The sequence below is a fragment of the Balaenoptera ricei genome, chromosome 2, assembly GCF_028023285.1.
Source record: "Balaenoptera ricei isolate mBalRic1 chromosome 2, mBalRic1.hap2, whole genome shotgun sequence".
Taxonomy (NCBI): domain Eukaryota; kingdom Metazoa; phylum Chordata; class Mammalia; order Artiodactyla; family Balaenopteridae; genus Balaenoptera; species Balaenoptera ricei.
In genome coordinates, this window is record NC_082640.1 from 147,325,857 (window position 1) to 147,341,350 (window position 15,494).

The 15,494-nt window shown below is 45.1% G+C and overlaps 1 long non-coding RNA gene across 1 annotated transcript; it reads right to left on the bottom strand.

Annotated features, from left to right (window-relative positions):
• Nucleotides 1-603: 603 nt before the first annotated feature.
• Nucleotides 604-14,914, bottom strand: LOC132360655 (uncharacterized). Its single transcript, XR_009501148.1, has 4 exons — nucleotides 14,826-14,914; nucleotides 13,051-13,222; nucleotides 12,678-12,726; nucleotides 604-678 (listed from the first exon to the last, which is right to left on the bottom strand). It is a non-coding gene; the product is annotated as an uncharacterized LOC132360655 (long non-coding RNA).
• Between the last annotated feature and the right edge of the window lie 580 nt (nucleotides 14,915-15,494).

The following is a 15,494-nucleotide window of genomic DNA, read 5'->3' on the forward strand; positions in this document are numbered from 1 at the left end:
GCTCCTAACCACTCTGTGGTCCCCCCACAGGCAATCTGCTGAGTGCATGAACCACAGCCTTTTCTTTCCTTGCCTTAATCTCAGTTTCGCACTGGAGCAAATGCCCCACTTGGGGCTACCAATCCCGGAAACTTCTCCTGCAACAAGACACTTCCCCCTTCTGGGCACAGCCTTTGTACCCCAAAGCCCTGCAGTCAATTCCACATGGCTATCTAGGGCTAAAGAAAAGTGAGCTGCAGAATCCTTTGTTCCCTGGGTAAATTCCATTTCCTTTTCTATTGTCTAAGGATTCTTAGTGATGTAACATTATACCCAGCATATCCTGCTTTTAAAAAGAAGCTTCCATGGAGGTTGGCAAATTACCCCTCATAGCTCGGAGAATGATGAAGTCACAGGAGATTAGTGGAAGCCGTGCACCCGGTGTCAGTAATTACAGGCTCGGACGGGGAGGAAAGAAGGGATGAGAGCAGACGAGTTACAGCTGGGTGTGGGAGGCTGATCAGGACGGGTCTGCGAGGGCCAGGGAGTGGGAAGCCAGGCAGCTGGGGGGGTTATATCACCTCCCGCCCCAACCCTGTCCTTCCACCCTTTGCTCCTTACCTTGGGTTTCTTTTTTGATCTGTGTTTTTCCTCATCTCAGATCTCTTTGTCCATCTTCCTATACCAGCACCAGATGGCCTGTGAGGATCAAAATAAAAGCTCTTAGGGCATCCTCATGTCAAACTGTGTTTTGCTTCTTCATCTGGGTTCTCTGATCTGTATTACGTGGGAGAATCTGCCAGGAACACTCCAGGAATTTACTCCAGAGAAAAGATGGAAGGGACTAGAAAACAGAGGTTACCATGTCCACTAACCCTCAAAATGGGCTTCTTCAGTTACTCCTTTTAATTTTAAAGTGGTATTAGTACATTTGATACCTGGAAATAATTTAATCTCTTAGACCTGTACTGTGGCTATTTAAATTATAAATTTAATAAAGGTGAAATAAAATTAAAAGTTCAATTCTTCAGTTGCACAGCCATAGTTCAAGTGCGTGTGGTGAGTAGCAACCACGCTTGACAGTGCAGATATAGAACATTTCCATTACAGCAGTATTGGGCTGCGCCTCACAGACCTGCAAGCCTTGTAATTGTCCAGCCGAGAGACTGAAGAAAGTGCCTGGAGACGGTGACAGAGACATCAGTGGTTTATTGGATAGGGAAACTTACAAGTGTGAAGCCAAGTCCTGGAACAACACCCGACTGAGTATGGCAGACAGCACGCAGGACATGGCATTACTGGTGAGGGGAGGGTAGTGGAGTAGAAGCTTACCATTTATAGGGGGAATTGACATCAGGTTGGCTCATCAGTTACCAGGGAAACCAGCAGAGGAGCACCTCCCTCACAGCAACTTGGGTTAACGATTCTCACTGGGGCAGATGTTTCTCTTTGATAACCTAGCATGGTGGAGCCTTTCTCGTCTAACACTTAGAACAATCACTAGCTGGGGCCAGGGGCAAACACACAGGCAGTTACTGATTAGGCTCTATAATTAAGAGGGAAGGTCAGTCAGGTGAGTAGGATATAAGTGAAGCAGGGACTAGTCAAGCAGGGGATGTACAGAGAGCAAGAGAACTGCCATCTTGATGCCCTGACCATACACTCCACCCCTATATACCCTCCACAACCCTCACAATCTTGATCTGTCCCTCTCCCAAGATATCCCTGGGGTCGTGTATGTAGAGATGTACTGCAACCAAATACCACAAGTGCAATACAGACAACAGCAGCTAGAGTGTCAAGAGTGAGATGAGTTAGTATTATTGCCCTACTGATGACACTTCACTGGGTCAGAACTTCTGAAGGATGAGCTAAAAGATACTGTTAGCAATGAGGTAAACATAAACCCTCCAGACAGCCCACTCAGCACTTTTTGGAAACCACTTAGACAAAGACTCCATTCTCTATCATCTCCTCTCCAGGAGTAGTCTGAGTTCCAAGGGTGAAACAGGGGCTCCAAAAATTATCCTGACATTCAGAGTGGAGCATCCAGGACATGTGACAGCCTCTGACCTTGATGGCATTTGGATATTGGCTTTGTCTCTGCTGATGCTTTTGTCCTGCTGGGATCTCCAACATGTATGTTCCATTTGTTGACAGCATTCCCACATCAAAACTGAGAGGCTTCATCCAGCCTACCAGCCCTCTCAGTCACCTCCAGCCCTTTTTAGGGCATGTAGGAAACTTCCAGATGCTTCTGTAGACCACTCTGTGTTGAGGCTGCCCCAAGACCCCTCATGTGGCCACCCTCCAGCAAAGGTTCCCAGATCTCCAATTTCCTCCAAGATGATCTGTGGTTTTTATCTCTCCCCCTTTTGGACTTGGCTCAGGATGGTAGGCTCTGTGCCCATTCTCCAGAGCCCAGAAGGCTCTAAGCTCTAGTCACCCATCCTTCAATTTCTTCCTTCCTCCTGCAAGTCAAACCCTTATCTCTTTTTGGGGGAGAAGACACCACTTCTTCTTGTGTTCTTCCTCTTTTCTATGGTTTATGCAGAGGTCAGCAAACTTTCCAAAAAGGGCCAGAGAGTAAATATTTTAGGCTTAGCAGTCCACACAGTCTCTGTTGCAACAATTCACCTCTGCTATTCTAGTGCAAAAGTAGCTATGGACAATACATAAACAAATGGGAGTGACTGTGTTCCAATAAAACTTGATTTACAAAAGCTTTACCCCTGCAGGCTGTAACTTGCTGACTCTGAGTTTATAGATTAAAGTATGGACTCTAGGTCCTCTTGTCTTTGGCCCTTAGTATCGAGAAACAAGCTTTTAGAATTAAAAAGAGAAAAATTATTCAAGTGCCTGGCTCTTACATTTAAAAGTCAGATAAATCTACTGTAGATTTAAAAAATCTACCATTGAACTCAAATACCAAGAATTTCCCTCTTTCTTCTAGGATACTGATCCCACCCTAGGCGGAAGGCATTTAGAAAGTCCCCACGGATATCTGAATGGTAAGAGAAAGGATATGGGTAAAAGATTAGAAAATAGTTAAAATCATAATATTTCTCAGCTACAGTACAAAATGGACTAGGAGTTCTTATCTGTGATTGTGAGGATTCATGAAAAAGGGTATTTTGTAAAGCGTGCCTCACACATTGTCAGGCACATTCCACAAATGCCCATCCCTTTCCATTACTAAACCTCTAGGGTCAACACTGATGTCATGGGAGCAACAGCTGGAAGGCTTGCTCTCTCCTAAAGTACCTACAGTCATCAGCTTATTGAGCTGAAATGCATCCCTTTTTCCATTCTTAAAAAAATAATGCAGGTTTCCCCCAAAGGAGAAAGTTTGAAATTCTCCTTTTTCTTAAAGCCACATGGAAGAAAGCTGGGGGCCAGATCCTTGGGGAAGGAGCCATCAGCCGGCTGGGTTTGGAATGGGAAAAAAAACCAGTATCCCCTGCAGGAAGGTACTGCTTGTCCATTTTAGAAGGAGCGGACACTGAAAATGAAGAGGAAGGCTAACATCACATTTCACACACTTCCCCTGCATGAGTCAGGACTTTCTTGGTGGCAAGTGATAGAAACTTAACCAAACTAGGTTAGGCAACTATGGTTGAACAATTAAACTATGGCTGGTTAGGAAGGCAGCTGGGCCACAGGAGCACTCTCCCCGCCTCTCCTGGGCCTTTCTTATCCTCTGTGCTGGGCAGACCAGATTCCTCCCTGTGGGAGGCAAAGCGGCTGCTGACAGTTCCTAAGTCTCAATCCCTCCTCCACTGTCACTAGGACGGCAGAGATTCCTTTCTCTGCAACCACTTTTAAAAATTCCAGGGAATGGGACTTCCCTGGTGGCACAGTGGTTAAGAATCCGCCTGCCAATGCAGCGGACACGGGTTCGAGCCCTGGTCTGGGCAGATCCCACACGCCATGCGGAACAACTAAGCCCGTGTGCCACAACTACTGAGCCCGTGTGCTACGACTGCTGAAGCCTGTGTGCCTAGAGCCCGTGCTCCGCAACAAGAGAAGCCACCGTAACAAGAAGCCCGCGCACCACAACGAAGAGTAGCCCCCGCTCGTTGCAACTAGAGAAAGCCCATGTGCAGCAACGAAGACCCAACGCAGACACAAATAAATAAAATAAATAATTTTTTTAAAAAATTCCAGGGAAGGACTCTGATTGGCCCAGCTGGGGCCATGCATCCACTCAGCTGACGGTGCTCATCGCGGTCCCCATTCCAGCCATGCGGGGGAGGTGGCAGGCCCAGGGGTGGGCGACAGGCCCCCATCTTTATCCTGGCCCAGGCCCAGGACAGTAATACTTTGTTGTGTTGGTCACGTATAAAGTTGTTTGCTACCATGTTGACGCAAAGCTGACAGATTTTTGTTCTTCTCAGGCAAAATCTGCGTTTTAGGTTGATATCTTGGAAACTCTGACTGTCCTTAGGAAAGTGTCATCTGAACTGTGGGCCTTTACTGACTTTGTCCTTGGTTAGGCTCTGTGGTGGAGGCAGGCCAGTGAGCGTGTGATGAGCCCGCCCTTTCTGGCGATGTGATTCGGCTCCTGTCACGCTCCGTTTCTTCTCATGGTCATTGAGTCGGCCTAACGCAGCCCCTCAGCGGCCAGCCCGGTGTTCCCCAGGGCTGAGGATCTAATGTCAGTAGGACACGATTCGATTCACATTGAAGATGGATATGAAGTCTTTTTACTCAGGGTCTTGTCAAGAAAAACAAATGTGCCTGCTATCAAAGGCAAAGAAAATGCCCCTTCCCGTAACAGCAGTTGTCTGTGTTCACTGATATCAAAGAGCCTGTCTGTCCCCAGGCCTCTGAGGCGGTTTTTGTCAAGGTCAATTCGGCTGATCTTTTTCAGCAATAACCCAAAGAGGATTAAATTAACATCTGACCTTTAAAGAGCTTTATCTTTGGGGAACCAGGCTAATTAAAAAATTAAAAGGCTGCTTTTAAAAAATATTTAGTCCACAGCCTAGGGAAAACATGAACACACTGCTTATAGTGGCAGAAATATCCAATAGAAAATTCCAAACAGCAAGCTAGATCTGTTATCATGGATGAACTCAATGTGGAGGGTTCTGGAGTCAAGCAGAAGTGGGTTCCAATATTGTCTCTGCTGCTTTTGAGTCGTGTGGCCTCAGGCAAGTGTCTGCTCTTCTCCAAGCTCTGTTGTCTTATTTGTAAATAGGGGTTGTTGAGAGGACTAAATGAGATAGTACTTGTAAAGCCCTGTCATTTAGGTTAGCTATTAATATCACTTGGACGTGTTTACATTTTTAAAATTTAAAATTTAGCTCTACTTACTGGCCCCATCATGTTGACAGTTGACTAGGATCTCTTGACAAAATGGCTGGGTATCCTATGCCCAGAACTCAGAGAAACCTCTAGGTTCTGAGATGGCTCTACTTTGGACCAGATGTTACCAGCACAGATACAGCAAAGCCAGCACCCCAGCTGCCCCTGTACTCAACCAGATACCATTATGACAACTCTGCTACTACCAAAGCCATCTTGAGGAAATCGTAGCATGAGAAGAGGGATGGTGATGCTGTCCAGGAAAGCTGGGAACATTTCCGTCCTTTAAGTTCTGTTGTTACTTTTCCATTCAAGGAGATACTGATCATTGTTAAAGATTTTCATCCAAAGCAGTGTTCTTGATATTGGTTTTCCTTTCATCAGTTTATATAATACTTGAACTTATCACTTTTGCATGTTGACAAATATCATAAAGCCATAGGGACTCTGAGATGGCCTAAAAATAAGAGCATGGACTCTTCCTGGGAGAGAGTTTAGTCTAATTTCAAAGGCCTCTAGCCTCTTGCTACTCAAAGCCTGGCACATGGACCAAGCTTGGACATTACCTGAGCACTTGCTAGAATCGCAGAAGAGCTGGGCTGACCCCAGACCTATTGAATCAGAATCTGCAGTTTAACAAAATCCCCAGATGGTGCCAATGCACACTACAGTTAGAGAAGCACTGTTTTCATCCTCGGCTGCACATCAGAATCACCTGGGGAGCTTTAATAAATACCGATGCCTGGGTCCCGCCCAAAGGATCCCAACATAATTGGCATTGGGATTTTTTTTAAACCTCCCCAGCTGATTGCAATGTGTAACCAAGGTTGAGAACTTGCGGTCCGGAGATATTCTTTTCTCTAACGCATTCCTACAATATTTGTCTCTCTAAAACTGAAAATTTCTCAAGCTGCAGTGAAGGCTCATTTCATGTTGTTTATGTCAATGGACAGATGGCCATTATCTAGATAATGCCGAACAATTTGAAGATTCACTTTGAATTGTAAAAATAAGCTTTAGGAATTTCTTCTGAAACTTTGCCAAGGTCTCCACATCCCTCTATTATTGTGAAGTCCAGAACTAGACCTAGTCCTCTAACACAGCCCTAAACAGTGCCGAGCATCAGCATAAAGGACTTTTGTGTTCTTCTGAATGAAAGGTACTGTTATAAATAAAGTCAGACCATTTGAATAGGGCGTGGGGGAAGGGAGCAGCTTTAATGGCCAAGCAAAAGATTCTCTCATGCCTACACTCAGTCTGGGAGTGAATGAGCCAGTTATACTAGGAGAAAATCCACCTTCCCAGTTTTGAGCTTCCCTAATGGAGCAATAAATGTGCTGTTATTTAACCAAATAATTCATAAACCTTCTTGTATCTGTAATTCACGGACAACCAAACAGATAAACTCACCTGCACCAAACTTTTAAACAGTTCTACTGATTCAAAAATGTGGCTGATGTCACGAGCATAAAAGTCACCTGAATCTTAGGCCTTTAGAGACCAGTGACCTCCAAACCTAACTACTCAACTTATAAGAATCACCTCTGCTGCTTACTAAACACATATAGACGTTTGGGCAAAGGTATTTGTGGTTTTAAAAAAGAGCAGTTCTTCTCAAACTTTAATGCGGAGGTCTTGCTAGAAATTTAGATTCCCATTCCATAGGTCTGCGGTGGGGCCTGAGATTCTGCATTTCTAGTGATCTTGAAAGTGATGCTGTGCGGTTGCTTCCCAGACCACACTTCGAGTGACAATGTCCTAGTAAATTCTAACAATCAGTCAGTTGGGAGACCGGAACTTTAGGCATCTCAAATATGCCTGAAATACGAAAAAGCTCATCTCCAATGTTTATCAGCAGCTCAGGATGTGTCAACGAGAGTGGGACATAGGCTGATATAAAGTGTCAGTGGGCAAATTCAATTTCAGTTGGTGGAAGAAACTTGGTTGAGAATGTTTAATTACATTCATGCTTTGACGACACAAGAAGAGACTGGAATCTTAGTTCCTTTATTTCTCCAGTGATATATTCTTTAAGAGTTCACCAGCAAACACAAGGGCAAGAGGAACCGTTACTTTAAATTCATATTATTTTAGCTGATGTATCTGGAGCACGGTGATAAATTAATTATGACGTCTGGTCTGATTCACAATCATATTCTAACCCAATTTACACTTCGCATTTGCAGAACTGAAATGTGATGCATTAAAATGGTGCACACATCACAGATTTTTCTCTTCACTGAACCCATGGAGCGAGGCGCTCTCTCAGCATTTTTATTGAAGCACCTGCCGATAGGCCCAGGCCAGCAGTGAATCCGGCCTCCTGCTCCCAGCAGGGAGGCAGGGAGAAAGGAGGATTCGACGCTGAAGACTCAGCCGCTGCGTAACGGGCAAAGCCTGCTTGAGAGAGGGAGTGGGAATCCTTAAAAAAAATAACTTCCTGGCTTAATGACCGAGGCAGGCTTATTCACCGGAAGAGGGAGCGGCGCGGGGTTGTTACTAAACATAACAGATGGCAGCTGTCTGCGGCTATATAGGGCGCGCTGACAAATCCCCCGGGCGGCCCCTGGCGCTCGGGGATGCGCGAGAGACGCGGCGAGCGTGGGCGCAGCTGCCCGCCCGGCTCGAGGACGGGTAGGAGGCTGCCCGCCCGCGAGGCCCGGGGAGTGCGGGGTTCGCCGCCTGCCCGCGCCCAGGCCCCGCGGCGAGCAGGGCTCCGGACGCCTGGCGGGCCGCGGCTGATCCAACTCCCGGGCCGGGCAGGCGGGCTCTCGGTGGCTTCACCTGACCCCGCACCTGCTGGCACCCAGCCCCCCGCGACGCTCGGGGAGGACGTGGACCCGCGCCGCCGGCTCCCAGGGGCTTGTTAACGACCGCGCAACTACTTATCCCGGCCTACGATGCTCCGCGCCCAGTAGGTGTGCGCTGATGAGTTAAGACGCGCCCTCCCGTCGTCAACCTTAAAAAGTCCCTGTGTGGTTAGAGAAGTGGTTGGCACACACACACTAAGGATGACACCGAACCACGTCTGCGGGTTAACTTTGTGTGAAATGGGTCCCGGCCATGATTTCCATGCGGTAAACCTATTTTCCAAACCCTAAATCAATCATCCACACACTACCTTTTGATATCTGTCAAACGACTTTTTTCCTACGATTTAGAAACTTTTTCAAATGGGGAAAATCCTACAAGGCTAGAAAAATTAAGTCGCTCTTAGAGATACATTTTAAAAATTACTTTAATTGAAATACTAAAATGAAATTGGACAGCACTACCAGTGGGGTACACTTCCTGAAAGACAGGGTGAGGGAGTTAGGTTTCTGAGCTGTGGCTGCTCCTGGGGCAAAAGGGAGGGGATTTGGAAGTCTGAGCACTGAATAGCCAGGCATCACTATAATTTTCAAACTGCAAAGACCATTGAAGATTGAAGGCCAGACAAACTGTATACATCAGACAGTTTCTCTCTAAATCAGTGGGAACTGCCGGACCAGGGGCAGAGGAACTGCATCTGCAGTCTTGGGCTAAGGTTCTAGGTCTCTGAAACGGGCTGCAAGAAGGGCCACAGGGGGTCGTGGTGCATATCATGGGGTTCACTCTGGCCTGTGTGGCAGAGTCCATGGAAAAGCCTCCTGACCCCACCCCTCATGGGCTTCTAGCCTCTCCGTCAACAAATGTCAGAGACCCAGCCTTCCTTATTTTCTTCTCAGTTGTCTTGCAGCACTTTTCACTGAAGCTGGGAAAGGCTAAGGTTCATTCATTCATTCAACAAATGCTTATTAAGAACCTTCTATGTGCTAAACCCTGGTGCTCAGACTCAGCAAAGCAGGTGAGAATCCCCGTCCCCTTGGCACTTGCAAGAAGCTAGAGAAATCGATAAACTCTATGGACAGTGTCAACCAGAAAATGAGCTGGCACTAGTTTCCTGTAAATAGGATCCTTCCTTTTGACTTAAGGAGAATTCTGACTCACTGAGGGTCCTCCCTACATGTGAAGCTATTATTGTATTCAGTAATGAAGAAGAAGGCATAGCTGATGGAGGAACCCATGTGTTTGAAAGAATAGAAGAAAGGTCTAAGTTCTTCTTATGACTTTATCTGGTGGAGGGGTCTTTGGCCACATGCGAACCTCTCCCCGGTAATGTGGGTCTGTGGATAGAATAGGAGTTTGACTGTGAGGCTTAAAGGAACTTGGACTTCATGTCTCCATTCCTGGAAACGCTTAGGTCAGACAGAAAAGGCAGGGCCTCTGGTACTCACCTTCACTGGGACCACAATCTATTAACCCTGTTTAACTGTCCTCACCCCCCTCATGTCCTCACTTCTCTCCTTCCTCACCTTCAAGTCCATGGCCAAGCATTATAATTATTCCCTTGTCTCTGCCACAGGATCTGTTTCAGTGGTTTCCACAGCCTAAAAGAAATTGTATATCCACCCTAGAAAAGCCAGAATAGACTAACTCACATGTCAAATTTCTTTGCTTTTGGCCATAGCAATAGTAATTCATTGTGGTGATGCCGGCTGAGTATTTCACCACTTATTAAGAAGTATTTGGAAGTTAATACCAGTATGTCACATCAGGCCACAATGAATATTAGATGTAATTGACTGCACACCCACAGACACACACACACACACACACACACACTCACATTCATGCTTAAGTCAACTCTATCATAAGCTTATACATACCCATATTACAAACACAGGTTTATTTATTTTCTTTTAATCCCTGTTTTCTATATAGAATCTGGATTTTAAAAACTCCTCTTTATTATTGCTATAGGTTATGGTTATGGTTACACTTATTCAAGAGGATTTAAGGTAATATATGGATGAATTTTAAAAATGTTTAATAGTTATGCATATATTTTAAAGTATATTTGAAAAATATAAATCACCTATCAAACCATCATTTCACAGAAAATACTTAGGAGGCAAACAAGATTTTAAAAAGTGAGTTGATAAAAAATATTAAGATAATTATAATGCACATGGTACCCACATATGACAAAAATAACATAGGCAATAAGGAACACCTAAAAGTTAAGTCATAGGTTCACAGATGATCCAGGAAGACCAAAAAAGGCAACTGCAGCTGGCCCTGCAGAAAGGGCCCTTAACGTAGTCTGCCGCAGTCTGAGTCTGCCAAACATTCCATCCGACTTCACTAGCAGATAAATAAAATCAGGTACCCATGGCTTGAGAAAAAATTTTTTTCCCACAACTCTAGAAAACTATGCCATACAATTTTATCAGCAGAACACTTTCCGGCTCACAGGACATCTGTGTTTAATGTGATCATGGTTTTAGATCTTTAGATCTTGAAGGCATTAGAAACATGCCAGAAATCCTCCAGTCACAGAAAAGCTGTTTCCTTTAGAAATCACCCAGTGTTTAAATGCCTGTTTGGAAAGTTCTGTATAAATCATGAGCTATTTTTCACTTCCCTTGAACATTTTAACATTCAACTCTAAAGAAGCTAATTTTACAGAACTTCAAAACTTAAAATGGATTTACTTACATTTTTATAGGAAGAAACAATCAGACTCTGAATCATGCAGTGTTCCTCAGGGGTAATAATGGCCTTAGCAGGATGTTTAGCATGGCTGGTTCCTGGTGCTAAATGCCAGTGAACTCCCTCTAAGTCTGTGACAATCAACCTGCCCCCTTCCCTGCACATATGCACATTCCAACTGCCCTCAGTGGGGCAGTAGCACACTGGCTTGAAAACACAACTGCCTTACTTACTGAAGAGAAACCTGAGACCCATAAAGAAGTGATTTGCCCAAGGACCTACACTAAACTGGTATTGTGTCGGGTTTCCAGACTGAAAAGAAGAGAGCCGGGACTTCCCTGGTGGCGCAGTGGTTGAGAATCTGCCTGCCAATGCAGGGCACCCGGGTTCGAGCCCTGGTCTGGGAGGATCCCACATGCCACGGAGCAACTAAGCCCGTGCGCCACAACTACTGAGCCTGCACTCTACAGCCCGTGAGCCACAACTACTGAGCCCACGCGCCTAGGGCCCGTTCTCCACAACAAAGAGAAGCCACCGCAATGAGAAGCCCACGCACGGCAACGAAGAGTAGCCCCCGCTCGCCACAACTAGAGAAAGCCCGTGTGCACAGCAATGAGGACCCAACACAGCCAAAACTAAATAAATGAATAAATAAATAAATTTTAAAAAAAGAAAAAAAGAAGAGAGCCTCAGACGACCTCACGTGCTGAGGGATGACTGAACGGGAGGTGAGGAAACCTAGGAGACGTAACAGGGGTGGCCCAGCCAGGTCTAACAGAGAAGCAGGGCACGTTGCTACAGTTGCAGATTGAGCAAGTGTGAGCTCTCAAGGGACTCGGCCACCAGGTCATCTCTCCTAGGGGCTCACGGGCATTGGGGACACTTCTGACCGCATCAACCCCTGCCTCTTTTTTCCTGCTTTGCTTCCCCTCAAACTGTTTCCTCATTGACTCTGCCTCTTCTACCCTATTTCTGACTGTATTACATTCACACTTTCCGCAAGAAAATACTAATGGGATCATTGGACATCGCCAGTACAAAGCATGCCATTAAGGCTGAGTTTTCTTGTCCGCTACCCCAATGGTGCAGTCCAAAGCTGATTGCTTTGGCTTAGGACCAACAGCCTATTTCCCCAGCAGGGGGCAGCAGAGCTCGTCGGCATCTTAAGGTCCTATTGCTCAATGTGGAGTCTGAAGCCAGACTGCAGGGATTTGAGTCAGCTCCATCCCATAGTCCTTATGTAACTTCAGCTGTTTGTGCATCAGTTTCCCATTGGTAAATTGATAAAATGACACATTGATAGTATACACCCCAAAAGATGTATGTGTGTGTGTAGAACTGGAGCTTAAAAGTATTTAGCACTTAGTAAGCATTTGATGAAACTAGCTGTTTTTGTTGCTGCTACTATTATTATTAATAAGGAGAAGATGGATGATGATGATTAAAGTAGAAAGTTAGAACTTGTATCTCCTGGCCCCTCTTCCCTGCTCCACCAGTGCTTTTTCAGACTTTTCCACTCAAGTATCTCTACTGGCCAAAGGCAGTGAAGATGCAGACCCCAGGAGGAGGGAGGGGAGGCGAAGGTTCTAAGTGTCCTAGTGTAAGTCTGATATTTGAAATCACTTGTTTTATCTTTTTTCACTTGTTTTACCTTTGTTTTATATTTAGTTTCACATATCACTTACACAGTATGAATAGATTCAATGTGCTTTTTAATATGCTATTCCTTAATATAGCCATGCCTGTTCTAATCAAAATGTTTTAAATTACTTACCAGATCAGTTCAAATGTTTAGTTTTTGTCCAAAAAATATTTAAGAGAAATTAATGTCCCAGTGAGTTTCCCTCCAAGCACATGCCCAGGGGTATGCATACCTCATTCTGTGTCACCATAATTCTCATGCCTTCGTGGTTCGAGGTTTTCCTTCCAGAAAGATCAAACAGAAAGACATGCAGTCAGTCATTAAATTGTCAAATATTTATAAAACTTAATTTTGTGGAAGACATGTAATAATTACTACAGAGGATTCAACCACACACCACCTCTAATCTCCAAGAGTTTATCATGTTTAGCCATGCTGGTGGTGGCTTCTGGATGTGACTCACATCTCCGCCTTCCCCAGCTGGTGAGGAGGGATGTAAACCCATTTGTGCCCAAATTTCAGTGGCTCCAAGACCCTTTCTCCCTACTTGGTCATAGAAAACCCTTCTTTTACACAGTCCCCTCTAGGAATCCCAGGGTCCTTACAGGTATCCACAAAGTAGTCCCATTGGTCCCTTGCTGCTGCTGGTAGTCAAATACAAGTCAGTCATAGGATCCAACAAATCCATGGAGGTTTCCCTCTAGGCTGGCATCTGCCCATGGTGCCACTGCTAGCAGCAGGGTGCCAGCAGGGCTGAAGACGTGCTATGCCCCTATTCTGAAAAAGAAAGGAGAATCTACTTTTACTTTTGCCCATTTGGGGGTCTCACAGAAAGCTCTTGAGCTCCCAAATAACATGAACTGAGTGATACACTCTATCTCTTGCCACCGGAGCCAGGACTCTGTTGCCTCCAGCCTCTAGATTTCCACAGAAGTGCTGCCTGAGTGTTACCTTATTCTCACTCCAATCAGTGCTGTCACCACTGCCCAGATATGCACAGGGCAGGAAACCCTCCTTGGCCGGCAGACCAGGCTGTGGCCGCTCTGAGACTGACAGAGGCTGCACCTAAGGCAAGAGATGCTAGTCATCACTCAGGGAGAGTGAGAGGAATGTGTCTAAGCTGCACTCAGCTGGAGGCTGCTTGAGCCCTGAAATGTTATGGTCCTTCCTGTGCACACAGAGCCCCACCTCTCACAGCACATGATACAAACAGAGGGGACTCCTACCACATTTCCTGCAAGCGTTTCCTGTAACTTGGTTTTGATTATGGCTGTATATTTCCAAACCCCAGCTGGACAAAGACAAAATCTTTTTCACATAAATCAGTGAATACAAATAGCTCTGGGGACCCCTTCCAGGTCCATGGGTGTGCCATACTCTCTCACCTCAGAGCCTTTCCCATGCTATTCCCTCTACCTGTCTTACCTTTCTCTCTCCTTCCTTAGGCCATTCACTCTGAGTAATTCTTATTCTTCCTTCAGGTCTCAGGTCTTTCCTCAGAGAAGACTTCATCAACCCCTGGCCCCCCCTTCTGAATTGGATGCCCTTCCTCAGGGTCACATACACCCTTCAACTTTCCTTTCTTATGATTACACTTTATAGTACTTGCTGGTTTGATTGTCTCTCTCCCCTGGAAGATTTAATCCTGTGAAAGTGGGGATCATACGGTAAAAAGCCAGTCCTTGCCTGATGTTCAACAGAGATGTCATCAGCGCTTGTTAACTGAATGCAGGAATGGAGGGTGGCTTAGCGACACTCTCCAGAAACTTTGTGTCACATGGTAAAGAGGAGAGAAATAGCTATTGGACAGGATATATTCTTTTGGTCTAAGCCATGTTCAGATGAACAAAATGACCAAATTGTGGTACAGCCAATCAGATGCTTTCGACCATCTTAGGAAACTATTTGACTCATCTTAAATGCAATAATATCCAGGACAGAGAAACTGATGATGCAATCTTACTCTCCAAAACAGAAGGTCTGGCAGCCGCTTAGTCATGTTGTGATGACCCTGCTGTGATAACTAATGCCTGACATAGGGGACTTGAACTTAGGAAACCCTTAGTTTGCAACTTTGACTTAATAGTAAAGCTCCCCTTGCATTAGCTTTGCCAAAACCACAGCTGTTAGAGTAGCTGCCAATAAAATCAGCACATTTGTAAAAAGCAGAGAGAAGTACGGCGTAGAGCAAAGAGTGGCCGAGAGGAAAGCAGGAGATGGAGCCCCAGCTCCTTCACTCCACCTTTCTGAGTCTCATGTGTCTAGAAAGAGGAGCAGGATGGAATGAGCTCTTCCTGCTCTGCCAGCACTGACATTGGTTACCACTCTGGTCAAAGGTCCACTCCAGGCCAGCATTTGGCAATAACATTGGTCACTGTACCTGAGCTTTCTGGGATGTGGGGCTGCACAGTAGTTAGCAGTCTGGGTCTCAGAGAACTGTGACCTGGAACACTTCTCTTGCATACGCCTCAGTTTCCTTGTCTGTAAAATGGAGATGATGATAATAGTACCAACTTCATCAGGTTGTTATGATTAAATGAGAGAAGTTCTTATACATGAAGTACTCAGAACAGTGCCAGGCACACGGCACGCCCTCAATAAATATTCCCCATTGTTGTTCAGTGACTGTACATGGTTTATAACACTTCCATATTCTTGTACTCTGTGTGTGTGTTTTAAAGTTAGAGCAACAAATAGGTCTTCTATCATTAATAGAGCATTGGGAATCCTGCCTCAGTAGGAAATGTGATCAGCTCCCATTATTTCCATTTCAAAGGAGCATTTGTGGAAGTCAGGTAATTGCATTGCATTTTGAACTATCTTATAAGCTGTGGCATTTGATGGTGAAAATTTAAATACCTATACATTATTTCTTTTAAAGAAAGGAAACCATGGTGATTATTTATTTATTTATTTATTTATTTTTGTAGCATCACAGTGCATTGTAAAAGTAAGAACTCTTTTCGAAAGTCATTTTTAAGAAGGGATATTTTTCTTTGTCATACCTTATATGATTGCAAACTTCCTGGCATATTCTCTAGCATTTACT